At 36.6% G+C, this 24,853-nt stretch overlaps 1 protein-coding gene across 2 annotated transcripts in view; it reads left to right on the forward strand.

Annotated features, from left to right (window-relative positions):
* The first annotated feature begins 2,047 nt into the window (after positions 1 to 2,047).
* Positions 2,048 to 24,853, forward strand: part of RASA1 (RAS p21 protein activator 1) — a 371,951-nt gene continuing 349,145 nt past the window's right edge. Inside the window, exon 1 of one of the 2 annotated variants that reach the window (XM_054688108.1) lies at positions 2,048 to 2,131. The gene's annotated coding sequence lies outside the window, so the exon portion shown is untranslated. Of the gene's footprint in view, positions 2,132 to 2,196; positions 2,256 to 24,853 lie in introns of those variants that run through there. The other variant, XM_054688107.1, reaches the window with a different exon arrangement.

Consider the following 24,853-nt stretch of genomic DNA (forward strand, 5'->3'; position numbering starts at 1 on the left):
TTCTTGTTCCAATACCATGCAGTTTTGATTATTATGGCTTTGTGGTATAGTTTGAAGTCTGGGAGTGTGATACCTCCATTCCCTTCTGTTTTTTTTTTCCAGGGGAGCTTTGGCTATTCGGGGTTTTTGGTGGCACCCTATGAATTTCATCAATATTTGTTCTGTTTCTTTGAAGAATGTCATTGAAATTTTTATTGGAATAGCATTAAATCTGTAAATTACTTTTGGTAAGATACCCATTTTGATAATGTTAATTCTTCCAATCCATCAGCAGGTGTGCACCTCAAAGACATCTTTACAGACACATCACCCAAAGCAGTGATAGTGAAGGAAAAGATCAACAGCTGGGAGTATATCAAATTGAAGAGCTTCTGCACAGCAAAAGAGGTAATAACCAAAACACAGAGAAACCCCACCGACTGGGAAAAAATTTTTGCACACAACACTAATGATGAAGGGCTGATGACAAAAATCTATGAAGAGCTGACAAGACTCAACAAGAACAAAGTAAATAACCCAGTGAAAAATTGGGCAGAAGAGCTAAAAAGAAACTTCAAAGAGGAAATGCAAATGGCCAACAGGCATATGAAAAAAATGTTCAACATCACTTGTAATCAGGGAAATGCAAATCAAAACTACAATGAGATACCATTTTACACCAGTGAGAATGGCACATATTAAAAAAAAATAGCAACAACAAATGTTGGCGAGGGTGTGGAGAAAAAGGAATTCTCCTGCACTGCTGGTGGGAGTACAAAGTGGTCCAACCACTATGGAAAGCTATCTGGAGATTCCTCAACCTACTAAAGATAGAGCTTCCATATGATCCAGCAATTCCACTCCTTGGTATTTACCCAAACACAGAAACATTAATTCAAAAGGGCACCTGCAGCCCTATGTTCATAGCAGCACTATTTACAATAGCTAAGCTATGGAAACAACCCAAATGCCCAAAAATAGATGTCTGGATCAAGAAGATGTGGTACATATACACAATGAAATATAGCAATCAAAAAAGATACTCATGCAATTTGCAGCAACATGGATGGAGTTGGAAGGGATTATACTCAGCGAAATAAACCAAAAAGAAAAAGGAAAATATCAGATGATCTCACTCATAGTAGGAACTTAGAAAACCTAAATAAGGGACCAGGAAAAAGACTGATTATATAAAGAAAATCAAAATCAACAAGCAGCTATAAACCAGAGACACACTATAAAGTAGGAGGGGAGAAGAGGGATCAAGGCCAAAATAAGGGGTGCAGGAATTGTATGGGGAATATAACCAAAATGAAAGTGCATACACTGTGCAAAAATGAAAATGATGTAAAAATTATATAAAATTAAATATTAAAAAACATAATTCTATTGAAAAAACAAATTCAGCTACCTTGGAGTTAATCTTAGCAAATTATTCATTCTGCTTGTTTACTAGAATGCAATATCAAAACCTAACATTATTGGGGCCTCCCTGGTGGTGCACCATACTATGAAGCAATCCACAGCCTCTGCAGCATGAGTTCAATCCCTGGTGATCCCGGGCAGGCCAGGGAGCAACCCACATGGTGCAGCAGACCTCTTCTGACTTGCCTGCTGCTCCCCGCAGCAGTGTATTTCGTCAGTCTGCCTATTCTGTTCCCCACTCTGTCTCTGGTGAACCCTCACACCCCCTGCATCTCTGGCCTGTACCCCAGCGCTTGTATGCATAAATAAATAAATCTTTAAAAAAATAACAAAACAAAACATAACATTCTTTAGTGGTCAGATTGAAACCGGGCGACCAGAGCATGGGATATGAGCAAAACTGGCTCTCTCCTGCTGCAGAATAAGAGGCAGAAGACCTTGGAAGAAATGCAGTTTTCCCCGCCAGCGTTAAAAGTTGCAGCCACTGGCCGCTAGTCTTTTTATATTTGGCGCCTGAATTGTAGAATGGCCCAGAGAAGGGTAGGCTACATGAGCTGATTGGCCGTAAAATGGTCCAATCAGTCACTAACACGCCGTATCAGATATGATCTCCCCATGCGGCTGCCTCCATTGCTGTCTGGTCCATCGTCTGGCACTGTCTACCCAGACCTTCAGACTGTGGCTGCAGAGTCATCTCAGAACCTGCCTGTGAGCACCTCCAGCTGCGGTGAGTTGGATTCTGGCCTTTTCCTTCCAGCTCACGCACTCGGCTCCCTCCGCGGCAGGACGGCGCCATCTTGAGCGCGTAACCTTTTGTTTCGGACTTCTGGACACTGGGCACACCGTCTAAGGTGAGCGAGCCGGCTGCTGTGGCCTTAGAAACTCTTTGTTTCCCCTGTTTGTTAAATAAATCCCATTGTTGTTCCGTGAGCCTGAGTGGTCTTGCAATTGTGCGTTCGGGGAAAACTCACAGTGGCCTATTCTCTACCTGGCCGCTGTCTTTTGATCTGCTATAGTGTCCCAATAGCCCCGTTTCTATAGCAAGATTATTTTATGAGAGACATAAGTTATTAACATCACCTACTTCTATCATTTGCCAAAGCGAAATCATCCATTCAGACTTCATGGAGCATACCCCTGAAGACGCCTTTGTGCCTAGCTGTTTAAACAAGTTAGAATTTCCCACCTGTATCTCACAAGTGGAATGGAAATGAGCGTTTTCAGCTTTTACAACATTTGCTGATTTTGCCAGTATCTTTTATCAGTATCTTTCTGATCACTGTTATAGAAAATCTTCATTCCTTAGGCTGTTCAATGTTGAAATGATTGCTACTTGGCCCCTTTTGAAATATACTTGATCCAAACACAATTTGAAAAATATGTATTGGGCCTCCCCAGTGGCGCAGCGGTTGAGCGCTGGGTTGCGAAGCTGCCTGCAGCCTCTGCAGCACCTGTTTGATCTCCGGCCGCTGGTGAGGGTCCCACATGGTGTGCAGACCTCTCTTGCCGCGCCCACTGCTCCCCTCAGCAGTGTACTTCCTCAGTCCGCCTGCTCTGCTCTCCCCTCTGGCTCTGGTGAATTCTCTCACCCACCCACGCTTCTGACTGTACCCAGTGCTTGTATAAATAAATAAATAAATCTAAAAAAAAAAGAAATGAAAAATATGTATTTTAGGGCCTCCCCGGTGGCGCAGCAGTTGAGCTCTGGCTTGCGAAGCTGCCCGCAGCCTCTGCAGCGCCAGTTCAATCCCCAGCCACCTGGCGAGGGTCCCACATGGCACGCAGACCTCTCCTGCCAACCGCTGCTCCCCTCAGCAGTGCACTTCTTCTGTCTGCCTATTCTGCTCCCTGCTCTGGCTCTGGTGAATTCTCTCACCCTCCCGCACTTCTGACTGTACCCAGTGCTTGTGTAAATAAATAAATAAATATTAAAAAAAAAAAAGAAAAATATGTATTTTAGATAACTCATCCTGATATCAATTTATTTCCTCAGTAAATTACTGTTGCTCCATATGTGAATTATTTCACTGAGTTACTATTAAATATTAAGTTCTAATTCGTACTAAAATCTACCATAGCAAATAGAGACACAAAGACTGTTTTCTATACCTTTTACAAAATTGGGCCTGAAGAAATATCCCGACTGTAAGGATTTGAGTAGCAAATTTGTTTGACTTTAGTCAGAAATTTAGTGTTTTCTTCTGTTGACAATACCATATACTTCTTTTTGTTTTTGTGATGGCTGTTTTGTTTTTGCTTAATTTAGTAATAGTAATTACATATTGTATTTATACTCCCTTTTGGAATTTTTTTAAATAAGCTCAAAACCTTATTTCATATATTCAAAATATCCTCTTCTATTATTCTGTCACAATTATCACTTCCTTTCTTCTAACTGGTATCATATACCTCCTTTGCCAATCCTTTTTGTTACTATTATATATATTTTAATTTTTTTCAGCTTTAGACAGATATAATTGATATATAACATTGTGTAAGTTTAAGGTATATGATGTGTTGATTTAATATGTTTATTTATTGCAAAATGACTACTGCCATAGTGTCTATCTTGTCACATAATTACCATTTTTTTGTGCTAAGAATATTTAGTTTATTACCTTAGCAACTTTCAAATATATAACATAGTATCATTAACTATAATTGCCATGCTGTAATTAGATTCCTTGAACTTATTCCTCTTATAACTAGAAGTTTGTATTCCTTGATTATGATCTCTACACTCCCCACTTGCTCCTGGTAGCCACCTCTCTACCCTGTTTCTAAGGTCAGCTTTTTTAAAATTCTACATGTAAGTACATCATGCAGTATTTGTCATTCTCTGTCTGACTAGTATCACTTAGTAAAATGTCCTCAAGTTTCATCTAAGTTATTGCAAATGACACAATTTTCTTCATTCTCATGGTTGAAAAATATTCCATTGTATATGTATACCCCATGTTTTGTATCCATACATTCATTGATAGATTCTTGGGTTTTTTTTATATGTTGGCTGTTGTGAATAATACTGTAAAGAACTTGCAGGTGCAGATATCTTTTTGAGATTCTGTTTTTATTTCCTTTGCATATATATTCAGAACTGGAATTGCCTACTTATATGATAGTTCTTGTATTAATTTTTTGAGAAACCTTCATACTCTTTTCCGTATTTGAATGCATCAAGTTACATTCCCACCACAGTGCACAAAGTCTTGCTTCTCAACTCCTTGTCAACATTCATCTCTTGTCTTTTTGATATTACAAGGCTCTGTTCTTTCTAAATAATCTTAAATTCTCTTGAATTTTCATATTCATAATTGTCTATCCTTAATGTGAATGAAAGCATAAATATTATGCAATGAATTTTTAGTATCTTTTTTTTGCAAATTTTATAGACTTCCTTTTTCTCAATTCATTTCAGCATGTGATTGATATTCATTATTTTTGTATTGTTTTAAACTTAAGATTTAATACCCTATTATACTAGTTTCTCTAGCAAAGTTCTTTGTGAAAAAAACAAAGGATCACAAAGAATAGAAGGGCTCTGAAAAATGAAGTTTAAAATATTTATTTGGTTGATTTTTCTTGGATGGCTTTTTCTTGGATGACTTATTCTTGAATAGAATAAGTAGAATATCTGGGAACCCTGACATATGACCAAGGTCATGGAGGTGTTTTACTGGCGTGATAAAAAGCAGAAAATAATTCCTGTGGGGCATAGGAAATCAGACTAGATAACTTCTAATTTAAACTTGTATTTCAAGGAACTTGGATTGAAGAAACAAACAGAAATCAGGAAAATGAGCCAAATATATTTGTAGAATTTTGTTGATATTATCATTCATTTCAAATAAAGTTGCTATATTGAAATTTTAATTGTAAAATTTATAGGCATAGACATAGTTCAGCATATAGTTTTATTACCTACACTGTATAAAGCATTTTCTTTTTTTTTTTTTATAAATGCAGAGTTTTTTTTTTTAAAGATTTATTTATTTATTTATTTATACAAACACTGGATAGTCAGAGGCGCCGGAGGGTGAGAGAATTCACCAGAGCCAGAGTGGGGAGCAGAGCAGGCAGAAGGACCAAAGTACACTGCTGAGGGGAGCAGCGGGCGTGGCAGGAGAGGTCTGCGCGCCATGTGGGACCCTCCTCCGTGGCCTGGGAGCAGCCGGGGATCAAACCGGCACTGCAGAGGCTGCGGGCAGCTTCTCAACCCAGAGCTCTACCGCTGCGCCACCGGGGAGGCCCTGTATAAAGCATTTTCACTGGCAACTTTACAATATATTCAAAGTCTCTGTCCCTCATAATGAGCATCCTAATTGTTGCTTTTGTAGTGTTTTTTTTTTAATCCATATGTGATTGGTGCACACTGATCTGCTCATTTCCAAACACTAGTGGTATTGATAGAGACTGTAAGACGCACTTTCCTTATGTTTTAATCATTTGTAATAAATACAGTATGATCTTACAAATATGTGATGGCAAAAAGCATGTGATTTTACTGCAAGTATTCTTAAATTCTTTTAATAAATAGGGTATAAACAGAAAGAATACTTTAAAGTCTATTTGCACTGAAATACATTTATATAAAATTAGTATTTCTACAATGTTTTTATTTGGGAATCAAGATTATTTCTGCAAATCTCTGATTACAGAGACAGCTCAAGTGATTTTAAGCTAGTAGGGGCAAGAAGAAGAGATAGGTGTAAAGTGATCTCCAAATTACATTTCCAAAGACAGTTTGCATTGTGTGGTCATATGCTTGTGTAACTAAATAATATTATGTCAAGACTTAAGGCCATGCATAATGTTCTCTAATTCTTTTATGGCATCCAGAAACCTTACATAATTTCATGAATATAAAATATAATGAGTAACTTTTTTTAAACAACTGTATTGTGCTTCTACTATGTACCAGAAACTGGTTTTGGCTGCAGTGTTACACCAGAACACAAGATAGATGAGTAGTTCAGTCCCACAGGACTTGAGTATTCTAGGGTAAAACAGATGATTGAATGAATGAATGAACTAATAAATTTAAGCAAATCTAATAAATAAAAAAGTATTTTTACATGTAGTGTTAGAAGGTGATGGGTTGTGGTGAAAAAAAAAAACTTGGTAAGAAAATGGAGTGAAGGAGTAGTGTATTGAAACTTGAAATAGAGTGATTAGCCTAATTATGAAGACAATATGAATAGTTATACTATCTGTAATTGCATTCAAAGAAATGTGTCTGATAATTTCATAGCCTCTATTTTTGTGTTTGTTGCTTTAAATTGATTTTTTTTAAAGATTTTATTTATATATTTATACAAGCACTGGGTACAGTCTAGTGCAGGAGTGTGAGAGAATTCACCAGAGCCAGAGCGGGGAGCAGAGCAGGCAGAAGGACCGAAGTACACTGCTGAGGGGAGCAGCAGGCGTGGTAGGAGGGGTCTGCTGTGCCATGTGGGATCCTCACCGGTGGCCGGGGATCAAACCGGCACTGCAGAGGCTGCAGGCAGCTTCGCGGCCCAGCGCTCAACCGCTGCACCACCAAGGGAGGCCCTTCGATTGATTTTTTTCTCCTAATTCAGTCTTATTTTTGTTTATAATTTTTAATTAGATCCAGGTGAGAATTTTACATTGTGAGTGCTAAATTTTGTGGTAGTACTTTAAAAGAGTGTTGGATTTTGTTCTGGAATGCAATTAAGTTACTTGGGATCATTTTGATCCTTTTAAGGCTTCCTTTTAAACTTTGAAAGTAAACCTTGAGAGTAGCTTTTACTCTTGGGCTCTATTGGCTTCACTAGGAAGCTAAGACCCTACTGATGGCTCTACTCAATCTTCCTGTATTTTGCTATCTTTTCTATCATTTGCTATCATTTTGTCATATCAGAGCACAAACTTTGCTCTGTCCTGTGTGACTTTGGGGAATACTTTACTTATGCTTTCTGGTGGCTTTTCCCTTTAGGAGTCCCACCTCTCTGTGTGCAGGTTCATACTCTGCCATCTGTCCTCTCTTTCAGAACTGCTGTGCCAGGACTGAAGTACATGCACTTGAACCACTTACACTTTTCTCCAATCTCATCTCTGTTTTTCCAATGCAGCAAGATCTCCAGGGGGGCTGATTTCCTTTTCCTACTTGAAAACTGCCATCACACTACACTTGGGCAGTCATAGGGTGCTGCATTCCCTCCAGGAGAATCAATTCCTGTGCAGTCTAGAATCCAATGGTTGAAAATAATCCTTCATTTTTCTTCTGGATTTCTAATTGTTTAGAGCATAAAGGCAATTCCCTTAAAAGTTAAACCTTCATGAAAACAAGTAGAGACATTTTAGATTTTTAAGACATAGATTGAAGCTTTGCACTCTCAAAGAACTTTTTGAAAATATTTTTTAAGTTACCAAAGATTGAAATTGCCCATGTTTTCTCAGAATTTTGTGACCTTTTCTTTTTTCTTTTATGAAATTTCACCAAGACCAGAGCTCATAGCCTCATGGAATACTAGAATGAAAAGGATCATATTTTTATTTGAGCTGAAAATTGCTGGATGAAAAATGTGAATTCAGGTGCCCATTGGTGATGTTTTGTGTGCTATTTATTTCATTTACATTCAAAAACATCAAAATAAACTAAAAATGAAAACATTATGTCCCAAACAAAAGAAAGAAAAAATGTAACCTTTCTCCAACTGTGCAAAAACACCATATAAAATAAATAGTATCTTGATTAGTTGACTTTTTTTCTCATTAAATTCAAGAACACTCCGATACTGTTGGAAACAGTGCAGACTTTTCCTTGACCTATAGCTAAGGTCATCAGGCATTAGCAATTGATTGTATGTAAGGACTGGAACTTGGTAATTATGTCCACATTCCCAAAGACTGTAAGATATTTTTTCATATGGATGCAAATCTTAGGTATCAGGGCATATGATTGTTTACTTAACTGTTTACATTGATGAATCCTTTTCAGGCTGTTTTCAGGTTTTAGTGTTGTTGTTTAAGAAGCACCACAGGTGACAAGTCATTCCCTGCAACCCTTCCTGACCTTTAGAACAGCACTGAGAATATAATACTATATGAGGCAAAATACCAATTTTGTCACAATGCTACTCTTTTAGAGCTGAGAGAAATCGATTCTTCAACTTATTTTTCCAGGCAAGGCCTTTCAAAGACATCATTCTTTTCAGGCAGTGATTACAGAAACTCATTTTAAATGGGCAGTGTTTCATGACAAATTAGTATTAGTGTATAATCCTGACCAATGACGAATAAAATATTACTGGTATATGTTGCCTTTTTATGATTATTCATCAGAATAATTCAGTTCCCACTGCACATTAAATGTTTTCTCTCCATGATTCTGAAAATCACAATTACTTATAAACTTTTTAAGTGTTTTTTTCTAATTTAGCTGTCTGAGGTACCTATGGAACCCTTTTCAGAAAAATGGTATTAAAACATAAGAGAAAACCAATGAAATGCAAAAAATTAATTCTATTGAAATATGGTGTATTTCTGTACAGTGTATTCTGTATTAAATATGGAGATACAGTGAAATACAAAATTTTAAAATAACATATAAGACTGAACTATATAAAACTACCCTGCTTTACATATACTCTATGAAACTGTAAAATGTGTACACATATTGGTAATTTGTACAGTCTAATAGTAATAGATGTGCTTCAGAAACCAAGCAAACCTGAGAGAAAAGGAAGATCTGGTTCATCGGTCCTCACCTGTGTACTTATGATCGTAGGTCAACTGAAAAAAAGACACATGGGCAAGACAATAATAAAATAATAACAGGGAGTGAGAAAAGGGAGAGCTGAGAGACAGAGATAGAGATAGAGACAGACAGAAAAAGAATCAAAGGCTAGGAACTAAAGCCACATGGTGCAGACCAAGCCGAGAGCAAAGCATTTCTGGACGTGTTGCAGTGCACAGGAAGAAGCACCATCTTGCCATTCCAGTTTTTTTTTTTTTTTAAACATTTATTTATTTATGCATAAAAGAGCTGGGGTACAGGCCAGAGGTTTGAGGGGTGAAAGGATTCACCAGATACAGAGTGGGGAACAGAACAGGCAGACTGACTGAAATACACTACTGAGAGGAGCAGTTGGCGAGTCAGGAGAGGTCTGCTGTGCCATGTGGGAAGCTCCCTGGCTGGAGATTGAACTCGTGCTGCAGTGGGTGTGGATAGCTTCATAAGTTGCATCTTAACCCCTTGTGCCACTGGAAGGCCCATTGCTGTTCCAGTTTTTAAACTCACCCTGCCACTCTGCTTTATCCCTGCCAACTCAGGGACTCCCTCATTCAGGATACCTGGGGCAGAGCTTTGACCATAGAGTTGTGCCATGGCATCCTTTCCAACATGAATGGTGTCCAGGCATCAGGGGCTAGGGCTCAGCTCTGCATCATGGCAGGATATTGAGGCAGAGCAACCATGTTGCTGCCCAGCCCAGTAACTGAGAGGAGTTGAGGGCACAGGGCTCAGTTGCACCAGGCCACTCCAATACTTCATTATTAATAATGACAATCATATGATGCATTTAATAACAGCATTTTTTTACAATAATAAGTACAGCAATTTAATGTTTGCCATAATTGTAATGTGATGAGAGGATATTTGATTTCTCTTGGTGACAAAATCACAGATACTGCTATACTGCTGCAGTTTCTATTTTCATAATTGAAAGCAATGTTAGATATCAGCTAGAGATAGTGTAATAAAGCTATGTGTTTTCTCCATTGAAGTTCATAGACCCTTTGTAGAGCTGAAGACAGGTGAATGGATTCCAGGCTAAAAACTCCTACATTAATCTAGTGCCATTAAATAAATTTTGTTTGATAAAGAAACATTTGAAAATTAAACTTATTGGTCTTAATTTTACTTAATCTTTAAATACAAAATTAAATGTTCTTATATCTTTGGATAATTAGTCCTATCAGCCATTTTTGCCTTATCATTTTACACATGTTCTATATAGACAGGCCCATGTCTGTCTTATATTGACCAAATAATATATGTAAATTTTACTTATAAATTTGAATGTAGATAAGAGGCTACGGAAGATAATTTTTAAATCCTCAGGATTATTTATCTGCTTAATTTAGTTTGCATGTTTCTCTAAGATATTTACTCAATAATGTAAGTACACACAGAGTAACTCATTGCCCAACATAACATGTTTTAAACTGCTAATAAGCTGGTGGAAGGGTGATGACAGAGAGGAACAGAGGAAAGGTAGTTATTAACAGAGTAAGGGCAATCTGACAACAGGGTATCAAAGGCATGGTTACTCAGGAAAAAAGAAATATCTGTTTGGTGTCCCTCAACTCACTTTCCCATGGCATTCTCTAATATTACTTTAACCTTCTTGGAGGTTCTGACCTAATCCTTAGAGAAACCATTCCTTATTGTCTCTCCCAAATTTGAAAAGAAATAATTATCTCTTTATAACAATTTTATTTCTTTCTATTAAATATACTAGCATAAGAAACAAAATTAACCTAATAACACTGATACATTTGCAAGAAGAGCTAACTGTAAAAGAAAGTGATAAAACAAGCAGTTTGTAAATTTTCTTTTTACAACACTCTTGTTAAACTAATTTAAGTGTCCTGCCTCCAGGAACAGCTTAGAGAGGCTACACTTTAAGAGAGTATTCTTAAATCGGTTATTATTTTAAATGGAGTCCTTAAGAGTCACATGTGTAGCATTTGGTTAATCCATTACATTTGCAATTACAAACCAGTGCTTTTTATGGCAGGCAAATTATTTTATATGCTCCATAGCTGCACTTAGGACAGAAGACTTAGCCCATGACATTCCTCTTGAAAAACATTAAGGGAAGTACTATCCTGTGCCCAAAGGTGATTAAGCTTTTTAAATCACTTCTGATGTGTGCCAAAAACAGTTCCTTCTAATCCTACTTCTCTGAAAGAATACACTTTGTTTTCCACAGGGACTTGCAAGACTGAGACTCTCTTTGCTCCGAGTCTTAGCCCATATGTCAATTTTAATGATTACTACAGACCAGTTGAACAATCAACTTACAAGCTCTATTATTTTTTTAAGATTTTTTTTATATTCCCCATACAATTGCACCCCCCTTATTTTGATCCCAATCCCTCCCCCCCATCCCTCCCCATAATGTGTCTCTGGTTTGTAGTTGCTTGTTGATTTTGATTTTTTTCTTTATTATAGTTATTCTTTTTTCCTGGTCCCTTATTTAGGTTTTCTAGATTCCTGCTATGAGTGAGACCATCCAGTATTTTTCTTTTTCTTTCTGGCTTATTTCACTGAGCATGATCCCTTGCAAGCTCTATTATACAGGTAACTTACACAGCATCTCCAGGTGCATTGTTGTTTCCACATCATGCATTACACATCTCATGCTCAGGTCTGATTAACTATATTGACAATCAACAAATCTCAAGTTTAGTTGTGTTTTAAAGCACAGTTAAGTCTTTGACTTAGTTTGCATCTCTGTTCTGTTACTTATTTACTGTTGGTCTTGAATAAGGTATATAATTCCCCTAAACTTTAGTTTCCTCATGGGCAGAAAGTAAGTACTAAATATCTTGTTTATAGAATTTATGTGAGCTATGAATAAGATGCTATATATAGAAAACTTAGGACCAGTACATAGTAAGCCCAGCCCATTGTAAACACTCAATAAATAACTACTATTACTGTTAAAATATCTGTATAAGCCTGCCCATTTCTCATCTCAAAGAGGATAGGAGTGAGGTTACCCAGGTTACTGGCCAGGGTCTATGACCAGAGTTAGAGTGAAAGAATCTCTACAATATGCTAAAAACAGAAACAGCTAGAATTTAGATCCCATGATCAAATGCTTAAGGAGTCTAAGTTAAGCCAGGAAAAATCAAGATCAAAAGGAGATGTTGGCAAGTTCAAAGGGAAAATAAAAAACTAAAACTAACAAGCAAGTCATACATTTAAAAGTTTAAGTTGTAAGAGTGAAGGACTTAGAATGTGTCTGCAGTGTGTTTAGCAGAAAGGATGTTTGGTAATTGGCAAGAAGGCGCTATAATTTGCTTCCATGGGCTAGCAGAAACTGGCTTATGAGTCATTCTGACAGCTTAAAGGTATAGGGTTATTAGTGGAAAAAAGACATGGTATACATAATGATCAATTTATTTATATATGGATTTTTTCTTCAAGGATCTTAGAGAATGATTCCCAACTTTCTTGCTTAGGTGATTGTAGGTGATAAATAAGTCACATAGATAAGTAACACGTGGAGAGGTTCAGGTTTCAGGGAAGAGAAAATGGACTATGTTTTGTTTTGTTGACTACAAGCTCCCTGTTGGTCATTCAGGACTTGTAAACAGATGGCTAAATACACATCTGGAATGTTGATGAGAGGCTTGATTTTGTGTCTACCAGCATAGGTATGGGATTTAAAGTCATTAGCCTACTCTGGCTACAGAACAAAATACTGTAGAATAAATGGCTTAAATCACAGAAATGTATTTTCTCACAGTTCTGGAGACTGGGGAGTCAAAGAAAATTCAGTTTTTCTCAGGGTTTATCTTCTTCCCTTCATAGACAGTGGCCTTCTTATTAGGACCTCAACTGGACTTTCTCTAGTATGTGACCATGGGAAGAGAATGAGTGAACTGGGCTGTGTCTTCTTATAAGAACATTAATCTTATCTGATCAAGACCCCCCTTATTTAACTTTAATTTCTTCCTTAAGATTTCCATCTCCAAATTTAATCAGACTGGGATTGGGCCTTGAACATATGAATTTGGAGGTGGGGGGCACATTCCATAACAGATGGGATAACATCGCCGAGTAGAGCATAGAGAATGAGAACCTTAGCTGTCTAAGGACAAAAGTATAGAAACTTTGCATTCTAGGGAAGGTGATAGAAGAGAAACTAGTACAGGAATTGTATAAGCATGGTAAAAGAGAAAACAGAAAACTAAAAAAAAAAAAGGGGTATAAAATTGGTGTAAAAAAATTGAGAGAATTATAAATAGAGAATGACCAATATCAATGTGATGGAAAGGGCATGTAAGGATGAAAAAATAAGTTATCCCTGTTTGTCCTGCACTTCTCTTGATACTGAATTTAAGCATTTAGAAAAATGAAAAATGTTCACAGGACACATTTTAAAAAATTAAAAATTAAAGTACCTTTGTTGAATTCTATGCTTAGTAGGAAGCAGGGATCAATATGTATGGAGTACCTGTTATATTGAATAGAAGAATGTCAGTGAGAAATTTGGCATTGTGTTAGCTATTGAAATGTTAATATCTGAGAATATTTGAAAAGGTTAATGAAACATATTTCTAATTTTTCATCTTTTAGACTTATAATGGATTTTGGAGTACAGATACATTATTTCATTCTTGAAGTATCCTGCAGTGGAGGTATTTCTCCCAGCATTTACAAATAGATAACAGTTTCAAATAGGAGCCTCCCTGGTTGCCTAGGGGTTAGTCTCAGCGCTATCACCTTTATGGCCTGAGTTTGATCCCCGGCCATGGAGCTAGCCCACATATGGGCCCTCTCCTGTCTTGCCTGTTGCTGCCCTTAGCAGTGTATTTCAGTAGATCTGCCTGTTCTGCTACCCACTCTGCCTATGGTGAATCTTCTTACCCTTTCACCTCTGAGCTACACCCCAGTTCTTTTTTGAATAAATAAGTAAATCTTCAAGAAATAAAAACCAGTTTCAGGAGCCTCCCTGGTGGCACAGGTGGTTGAGCGCCAAACTGTGAAGCTGTCCACAGCCTCTGCAGTGTGAGTTCAATCCCAGCCAGCCAGGGAGAAACCCACATGGTGCGTCAGACCTCTCCTGTCTTACCCGTTGCTCCCCTCAGCAGTGTATTTTGTCAGTCTGCCTGTTTTGCTCCTCACTCTGCCTATGGTGAATCCTCTTACCCCCTGCACCTCTGGCCTACACCCCAGTTCTTTTTTGATAAATAAATAAATCTTTTAAAAAACAGTTTCAAATAGATGAAGTGATTTTTCCTACCATCATGCAATGTTTTAAGAAAGAGCAAAGGCAGGGCCTCCCCGGTGGCTCAGCGGTTGAGCGCTGGGTTGCGAAGCCGCCCGCAGCCTCTGCAGCGCCGGTTCGATCCCCGGCTGCTCCCGGGCCTCCGGAGGAGGGTCCCACATGGTGCGCAGACCTCTCCTGCCGCCCGCTGCTCCCCTCAGCAGTGTACTTCTGTCCTTCTGCCTGCTCTGCCCCCTGCTCTGGCTCTGGTGAATTCTCTCACCCTCCCGCGCTTCTGACTGTACCCAGTGCTTGTATAAATGAATGAATAAATAAATAAATAAAATACAAAAAAAAAAAAAAAGATAGCTTCCCTTAAAAAAAAAAAAAAAAAAAAAAAAAGAAAGAGCAAAGGCAAAGTTTAGCTCATTCCATTCCACAAAACTTTCACTAAATGCCTATAGTGTGCCAAGTAGCAGGTACTGAGACATAAATGAGTAAAATGAAGCTGTATTGCCTCCTGACCATCACATCTTTTACTTAGCCTCCATCTCTCTTGGACATTAAGTCTCCTATTGACTCAATTTGAGCAGTGCTAGGAAAACTGTGACACCCATAATAACATCAGCAGTAATAATTTCCCTGAAGAGCCTGTGTATATAAGGAAAAGGGGAGGAAGATTATAACTCCCAATGGAAGAGTCCCTATTCCTGTTCCTGTGAGCAGGCATGAAGGATTTTAAGAAGAACTCTTTGGTAACATTTTAATAAAATATCATTTATATAATTTAAGCCAGATAATTTAATAAAGATCTCATTGAGATTATTCAGCCTATACAAAGAGGGCTTATTGCTTTATTTCTTCTAAAGCAGTGCAAAATTATCCAAACTTGCAATTTGTTTAATTTTCAAGAAAATAACTGGATGGAGAAGGGGAAGAGCTTCATGTGCTCATGAAGCTCCCCAACCCCTTGCCCAGTTACTCCTTTTTATATGAGCAGCATTAAAAAACAGAATATAAGTGATATATTGAAATTACTTAGGGTCTGGTGTTCATGGTTCATGATCCATGGTTTGCTCACCCACCTTCTGTGCAGGGACAGAGGCATGAATGATCCATTCCTGGTAGTAGTTCTCATAGTGGGAGTCCCTGACGCAGCTTCAGTTACTGAGTTAAATACTCTGAAGTGAGGCTAAGCAATCTGTATCTTGACAAGTCTTCAAGAGATTCTGATGTGTGCTTAAGTATAAGAACCACTGTTACACAGCTATAGAATTCTTTTCCTATATTATTTGGGAAAAAATAGTTATGAATGTTCCCAGCAACAATAGAACCCATTCATCTATGTAATGGTGAATTCAAGCACATTTTTATTCACATTATTACCACTCTATCTTTATTATCACCCTAATCCACAGCAGTATTTAAAATCTCTAATATCAAAAGCAAGCTCTCAGGACTGGTTAGTGTCATGTGAGAAAATACATAGTCTATATTAATGACATTGAAAGTTGAACTATGTGACATTTTATTTCTCCTAATTCATCCTCATCTTTTTGCTATTTCCAGAAGTATTATGTATATTTATTATCTTTTCATGATTGTAGTATGAAAGTGCCCCAAATGTTTATATTTATCATATAAATAATAAAGTAGTAAAGGATTTTGAAGTTTAAAATGGAAACTTTATTTGCTTTTTAAAAGGAATTTAATTTTATTTTGTTTACATTTTAAGGAGAATTTATATTATTTAATGTCTCTTACTCCATTTCATTTCTAAGAGCAACAATTATTGGTGGTGTATAGTACATCTTGATCAGTGATTTTTGGTTGGTTTTAGTCATTGCCAAAAATTTAATTTTTCAAAACAAGTATACCACAGAAAGTATTGTTTATTACAATCCTAAAATATTTTAAATGAAGAGGAAAAAAACTGGTAAGATGTTTAACTTATATCTTCAGCAAATATTATAAATGATGTCTCTATGACCCAATCTCATTTGTTTTCACAAACTGTAACTCAGCAAAGAAATATTATTCTCTCCCACTCATCATTTTCCACTTCTGTACAAGTATATACATGTATTCAGTGGTTGAGTGCTAATTTTGGAGTTTCCTTGTTTTTGTAGAGACAAATGTGATGGTTTCCTTTGATGAGTCTGGCAAAGACGTTTGCAACATTTGCTTCTTTGTGCAGTCACTTTGCTTGCAGAAGTTGTTTATTCTCTTCTGGTGACAGCTCACTTCATAGACTGCGATTTATTTTAACTTTCACCTCTAGGGTTCCATCAAGGTATTTTATAAATCTATGATGGAAAACCTAGCTTATAACAAAACTCTGGATGATACATGCCAAAGAAGTTATGGAACAGTCATGACAGTAGAGGTTCTCACTGGAACTTTTAGGAATCTTTGTAATCTGGACAGAATCTACCCTTGAAGAAGTCATATTTTAGGCCACAGTGTATTCCTGCTTGCACTCTTTTAAATAGGCACAACCTGAATTCAAGTAATCTCGGTCTAATGAATAGTATTCAGTATTGCAGGGGAACGTTTGGGAGGATTGAACTGCCACAAAATGAACATTTAAAAACTGTGATTTTAAATAGGAACAGATGGAATAGGAGCAGTCATTGACGCCTGCAAGTTTTAGGAGAAAAACCTCTATAGATCATCTGGCCTAACTCTCATTTCACAAATAAGAATCTAAGTAAAATTAAAGTGACAGCTCAAGGCCACTCAGAGTGGGCATCCACCTTCTCAGCTGTTTCTACTATCCCATTAAGATATTAGATATTATTAAAAGGATGCCTGAAGAAGTGACAGAAATTAAGAGATTATTAGGGAAATAAGGAAGTTTTGTAGGACTGAATTAGAACAAAAATTCTGAATAGAATTTAGAGTGAGACAGTGGCATGTAAAAACAAGTGTACAATTGGAATAAAAATAGACTAGTAGTATCTGGAGATGGGGATAAGCAAAAACTGGCACAAATACACATGGCTGTGTTTATTTAAGGACTCCCTGTCTTTTCAGAGTGAAGGGAAAAGTTGGAAGCGATCATTATGAGGCTAGAGACTCGAAGCTATGGAAGCTCTAACAGTGAGCGGTGGGGCAAATGAACTTTACTAGAGAAAGAATATAACAGATATCATGACTTTGGTATAGAGGAGACTAGGTGGTTATCAAGACCTAGCTCCAGGTTTAGCAGGAAGGTTTAGTGAAAAGTAGAGACAAGGTGTTTACAAGGAGAAGCAATACAAACCTGTTTAAGCATATACTGTTTCTCTGATCCTTCTTCAGCCTTTCTGCACTGATCACTGCCCAATTGTTGTGCCCTGGTCAAACCCATTCCCTGGATGGTCATGGCATTCAGCATCACTTTAGAACATGCCATAACAACCTGTCAGAGCAGTAAGGTCCTCTTCATAGTCAGGCAGTGTTATTTAACTGAATCCCTTACTCCTCAGTTAGTAGTTATTTGAGCTAGTAACTTGGTACTCAGCAAATGGATTGGAGTGAAATTATTTAACTTGATAGATTCACATATGTAAGTCATAAATTTAAAATCCAAGTAAAGAATTGGGGATGCAAGAGATCAAAATAAACCAACTAATCATCAAGCATATAAGCCTATAGTTTCCACAGACATGTCAGTTCGTGTGTGTGTGTGTGTATAAAATCACCCTAACAAGTTTTGCATTGTTTTGTCAAAAATCAGGGATGTGAATCTTCAACAAAGACCTCACAAAGCTTTTTTTTTTTTTATGAAGCATTCTAATGTACAGATTCTGTTTACATACAAACATTATCATTTATTATCTCCTAGGAACAGTTCAAATAGTTGAACTCTTTGAATTCTTTTAATGTCAGCCTAACTCACAGAGATGCTATGACTAGCTGTAAGCAATACAGAGTAAGTTGACAGAGAGCTAAGGATTAGTGACTACTTACCTTCAACTACTATCATTATCATCATAATAATGTGTTTATAAATGTATCCTGGTACCTGTTAGGCATCATACAAAAAGTACTCTTCTGTAGGAGTCCACATGTTCAGAAAAAAAATAATTTGGATGGTTTAATTGGAGTTCTCAAAATGCTCTTGAAATTTCATTCTGTGGCCCAAGAGAGTACACAGCAGTTTCATTTGTTCAGACAAATGGTTAAAGATTTTGAAGAGGGAACTATCTGGTCAGTAGAACCTTTCTCCTAGTCTTATGTTCAGGAAAAGCAACAGACTTGGTTGAATGCACCCATTGGTATGTCTCTTCAGTACCCCCTCCATTAAACTAAGCATGGGGATTTTTAATTTTCCTTCAGATTTCATTCTTTGATGAAAATAGATGTTAATAATACTCCCTGAAGGTCAGATGCTATTCTGAAGATTTTAAAATCTGGAAAATTGCTTCTTCTGTGGTAAAATGTGTTTTCGCTGTTTTTAGCTTAGTACACACATCCGCATGGCAACAAGCAGCTGGAGCCCCCGCTTTAGAGGAATGAGTTTCTAAACTCATTTCTTCTCTTTCTCCTCTTCTTCCCCTTCTCCATCCAATTATTATCTTGAAAATTAAACAGATTACAAGTTTGGATAATTTTGTACTGCTTAATAAGAAGTAAAGCAATAAGCCCTCTTTGCATAGGCTGAATTATCTCAATGAGATCTTTATTAAATTATCTGGTTTAAATTATCCAAATGATAGTTTATTAAAATGTTGCCAAAGAGTTCCTCTTAAATGTGGGATAGAGGAGAAAAACTTTTGATTCATTGGAGTAGAAATAATGCTAGATAACCAAACCTAAATCAAAAGTATTACTGGGATTTTTGTTTTGAAAAGACTCCATACACTTTTTGAGCCCCCATACACTTTTTCACGAGGGCTCAACCAGTTTAATGTCCCCACCACTGACTCACAAGGTTTCCTTTCTCTCCACAGCCTTCCTGTCCCTTGTTTGTGATATTTTTGATATGGGCCATCTGTGAGGTGGTATCTCGTTGTACTTTAGACTTGCATTTCCCTGATGAAAACTGATGATGAGCACTTTTTTCATGTGCCTTTTAGCCATCTGAATGTCTTTGGAGAAGTGTCTGTAGCTCTTCTTCCCAATTTTTTATTGAATTATTTGTTGTCTTCTTGTTGAGTTGTATGAGTTCATGGTATTTCTTGAACATTAGCCCCTCATAAGATTATGACATGTATGATGTCAGTAGGGTGTCTTTTTACAAGTTTTAATAATAGTTTATTTTGCTATGCTGAAGCTTTTTAGCTTGATTTAGTACAATTTGTTTATTTTTGCTTTTTTTCCCCTTGCTTTTGGATTCTGTTCCCCAAAGACATCATTGAAGTCACTGCGCTGGAGTGTTTTGATTTTTTTTTTAATTTTTTTTTATTGTTTGTATGCATATAAGAATAAGGATGAAGGCCAGAAGTGCGGGGGTATGAGGGGGGGGTGGTGAGAGGATTCACCAGAGCCAGAGTGGGGAGCAGAACAGCAGATAGACTGAAATACACTGCTAAGGGGAGTGGTGGGCGAGACAGGAGAGGTCTGTGTGTGCCATGTGGGTTAGCTCCCTGGCCAGGGATTGAACTCAGGCCAAAGTGTTTGGCAATAGCTTCATAGCTTAATAGCACTGAGACTTTAACCCCTGCACCACAAGGGAGGCCCTGATTATTGTTTTCTATGTATTGTGTGGTTTCAGGTCTTACATTAGAGATTTTGATCCATTTTGAATTAAATTCTGTGTATGGTATGAGATAGTGGTCTAGTATCATTCTTGCATGTGATTGTTAAAGAACCTGTGATATATAAACACAATGAAATATTACTCAGGTAAAAAAATAGATGACATTTTGTCATTGTTTTAGTATGAATGGAACTGAAGGGGATTATGCTAAGCAAAATAAGTCAGAAGAAGGAAGAAAAATAGTTAATGAATTCACTTATAAGTCAAATATTAAAAACAAGCATAGGAATAGACAAAAATAAACCAAAACAAATCCTAGAAATTTGACATAACTGAAACTACCAGAAGAAGAGAGTGGAGAGTGAAGCAAGGGATGAAAGAAACCAGTAGATTATGGTAGAAGATTATTGGGACTTTTGTAGAAGTGTGAGTCTACCTCTAAATCATATACAGTGTTGTAAATCAATGTTATTTCAATAAATACTGTATTAAAATTAGTATTATATAGCAAAATAATAAATATTTCACATTGATCCATCTTTATATTTACACAAAGTAAGAAAAGCCAAGGGAGGAATTGTAGAGAGGAAGCAAAATCACATTTAGAAGGAAATGTCATAACCCCATATCTCCATAGAAGCAATGAACAAAAAGCAAAATAATTTCTAATGGTGGAAAATGACGGCTAAACTTTACCCCCTTGAATTAAAGCTAATTAGAAGCTAAAATCTATACAACTCATTCTTGAGTATGCATTGATACAGAGAGATGGATAAAGCTTTTCTAATACTGCAGTTTTCTTATTTGTTTTAAGTTAGTTTGATCCAGAACTTTAATGTATTAATTATCTTCTAAATTTTTGTTAGATCCTTTCTAAGATTTTATTATTTTATTGGATATAGTTTTACAAACCTGATCCATGAAAACTTTCCCAGCAAAGAACTATATCCAGACTAACTTTCATGTAACATATGTTTCTCCTTCTGTTTCTCCCCCATTCTTTTACAAATGTGTAAATCATAGAATTTGAAGTAAAAGTTGAAATAGTTCATGTCTAGACTGTAGGTGGAAATAACTTGCAGAAACAGAACAGGAAGTCAAGACCAGGAAGGGTAAGACTAAAAATAAATGTCTGACACTAGGCAAGGAGCCTACCTTGAGAGTGACTGAAAAGACATTGTTCTGCAGTTAGGGAGTAGTATAGAGTCAAGATAATATCAGAGATGAGGCAAGACACTAAGTGAAAAATTAGACAAACTGTCATGTTTTGTTGCTTCTATTTTTTTATGACCATAGTTTAATTCAAATGACTATGCCATTTTATATCAAGAACTTTGATTATATAGATTTATAGCCCTCAACTATGCTTCATATTACTGGACAAAATAGGAACTAAGTAAACATTGAATGAAGGAAGTAATGATGGAATATGATAGGAATCAACTATGTAAATGTTGTATATATATATGCCTGTCAAATCATAAACTAATAGAATAAACAAGTAAACATTCTACTTACTATAAAAGCGTTACAAAAGGTGTAGATTGCACAATATTTAAATCTTAATAGTGAATTTTAATAATATAAGCTCACTAATTTTTATGTTGGTAAAGGCATTGATTTTATTTTAAATTGCTTTATCCAAGAAATAATTGAAATAAGAGTGAATGTTAATTATATATGGAAATTTTAATATAAGCCATTAGGTGACACCAAGGATTTATTGCTAATATTATTAGGTATGGTAAAAGAATTGTGGCCACATAACAAGTGGACTATGTCAAACTAAAATCTTTTGTACCTCAGAAGAAGCCATCACAAAAACAGAAAGGCAAACTACAAAATGGGAGAAAATATTTGCAAATAACACATCTGACAAGGAACTAATTTCCAAAATATAAAAAGTATTTATACAAAACAATAACAAAGAAACAGACAACCAAATCAAAAAATTGGCAAAAAGATCTAAACAGACATTTTTCTTTTTCTTTTTAAAGATTTTATTTATTTATTTATACAAGCACTGGGTACAGTCAGAAGTGTGGGAAGGTGAGAGAATTCACCAGAGCAGAGCGGGGAACAGAACAGGCAGACTGACGAAATACACTGCTGAGGGGAGCAGCGGGCAGCAGGAGAGGTCTGCGCACCATGTGGGACCCTCACTGGTGGCCGGGGATCGAACCGGCGCTGCAGAGGCTGTGGGCAGCTTTGCAGCCCAGCGCTCAACCGCTGTGCCACCAGGGGAGGCCCAAAATAAATAGACATTTTTCTAAGGAAGACATTCAGATAGCTTACAGACATAAGAAAAATTGTTCAACATCACTTATAAAGAAATGCAAATCATAACCACAATGAAATATCACTTCACCTCTTTGAGAATGGCCCAAATCAAAAAAGATTGGAAACAACAAATGTTGGTGAGGATGTAATAAAAAAGAATTGTTATTTACTGTTATGGGAATGCAAGTTGTTGCAACCTCAATGGAAAACTCAGCATGGAGATTCTATAAGAAAATAAAAATGGAAATCCCATTTGATTCAGCAATACCTCTAATAGGTATTTACCCCTAAACAAAGAAAACTCTAGTATGAAAAGACTACGTATGCCAATGTTCATAGCAGCACTGTGTGCAATTGCCAAGTCATGGCACCAAACTAATTGCCCATCAATTGACAAATAGATAAATTGTGGGATAGGTGCTCACTGCAATACTAAACAGTTATTGGAAAAGATGGAATAGTGTCTTTTCGGACAAAATCAGTGGCCGTCAAGATGATTATGTTAAGTGAACTAAGTCAGAGGCTAAAGATAGATACTGAGGGTTTCACTCATTTTTGGACTATAAACAACCAAAATCCTGCATTTGCAACATTGAGTTGAAATCTTAGACTTAGTAAAAATCTACTGCTTATCAGAGAAAGGGGACGGTGAGGTGAGTAGATAGGGCACTAGCATACATGGTTTGGTGCAAAGTGAGTGGAACATGTGCACTTATGGAAGAGGAAAAATATAACTCCAATATTAAAATAATAAAAGAAAATGTCTAGCAGGTAGGATGCTTAAAAAATAACTATAATATTAGCTGGGATAAAAAATATGTAGTGATAAAATGACATGATAAAGGAATTGTTTTAAAAATCTTCAGAAAAAAATGGAGAATAGATAAAACAAGCAGGGCAAGATCATATACACTGTTGAATATATTGATGGTTTTATGATAATTGGATTTATTTTTCTCTCTACATTTGTATGTTTGTTTCTTTTATAATTTTGTTTAATTTATGCAATGAAAGTCACATGAAACCCATAAAAACGGCTCATACAAAGTCTGGTATGTGGCACAAAGTAGACATTTCATCAATGTGCATGGGTTGAAAAAACTAATGAAAGACAGATACACTCAAATTATAATAAATACTTTACAATATTGGTTCAATAAATTCAACTGCTATTTTAGCATATTTTCCAGTGTTTATTCAGTAGTTTCCATATTTCATTATCTTTTTTCTTTCTTATTTATTTTTTGAAAGCATACTAATTTCTGTCAAAACCCTTTTTAAATTATGTATTTTTACTTGAGGTAATAATTGGATACCCCCATCAGGTATTGCCACCATGGTGCATCCACCCCCAAGTCACCCATGTTCCATCACCACATCCTATTATGCTTCCTTCCCTCTTTGTTCTGTCCCAGGCCCTACCCCCTCCCCCTTCTGGATGCTTCAGTTCTGTAGTCAGCTTTCAATAGTTAGGTTCAAAGCTTGTCTTTATCTGATTCTTACTTCAGTTACTCTCTACTCCACATACTAGTGACACAATCTGATACGTATCTTTCTCCTTCTGACTTATTTCACTTAGCATTATCCCTTCCAGCTCCATCCATATTGCCACAAATTCAAAACCCTTAATCTTGGAGATACTGAAAGTCCTAACTAATCTTGGGCTAGTAGTATGCATAAGTATAAGAGATCATGAAATGCACAGGAGTCAGTAAGAGTTAGGCCTTCACAGTGTAGCTTCACTTGAATGTGTTGTAATTTCCAAAAACATGAACTATGTTCAAATTAAACATAAATACAAACACATTTCAAAAATCAAATATGATATTTCAAATGGTCCTTACCTTGGTCTTCCTAAACTGGCACATATAACTTTTAGCTCATGATATAAATATCTGTCAGAAATGAGATAAAGTGTACCAACAAATATTAAATATTCTAACAAGCTAAATTTAGTATGTGGTAACCAAGTATTCCAGAACCATTGTTGAATTTTCAGCATAGTTTACTGCCTACAATCTTGTTCTTACACAATTTAACAATTCCTCTGTCCTGTCTTTGTCAGGGAAGGAAAATTTCCTCTCTGGAGGTGACCTATGTCCTGCTCAGCAGATGAGATGATTGTGTGGTTACAGTCCTTTGGCTTTGATCCTGGGATGCAAATGTTCTCCTCCATTCTGCACAATCCCTCTCTGTCTTGGAGTCTGTTCCTTTGTTAGTAGCAAACACTTTCACTGCTGGCTTGTCACAATGATTTAGGAAAGGCATATTTTACAGAAATAAGAAGCCCAATGGTGTAGCTGGAACTGATCAAAAGCCATCAGTAAGCTGACAGATTGCTTTTTATGCGAGATCGGCCTTTGGGTCTTAGAGAAAAAAACTCCATATATATACTATGAAAGACGGGTGCTTGGTTACAAAACTATGATCTCCAACAAAAAGGAAAATGTTTCTCTAACTGGAAAAGTACATAGTTATAAGTGAATGACCCATATCCTTACAGATCATCCTATAC

Source organism: Talpa occidentalis, unplaced genomic scaffold (genome assembly GCF_014898055.3).
Source record: "Talpa occidentalis isolate TD23 unplaced genomic scaffold, MPIMG_talOcc4v2.1 talOcc4.6, whole genome shotgun sequence".
In the NCBI taxonomy this organism is placed as follows: Eukaryota; Metazoa; Chordata; class Mammalia; order Eulipotyphla; family Talpidae; genus Talpa; species Talpa occidentalis.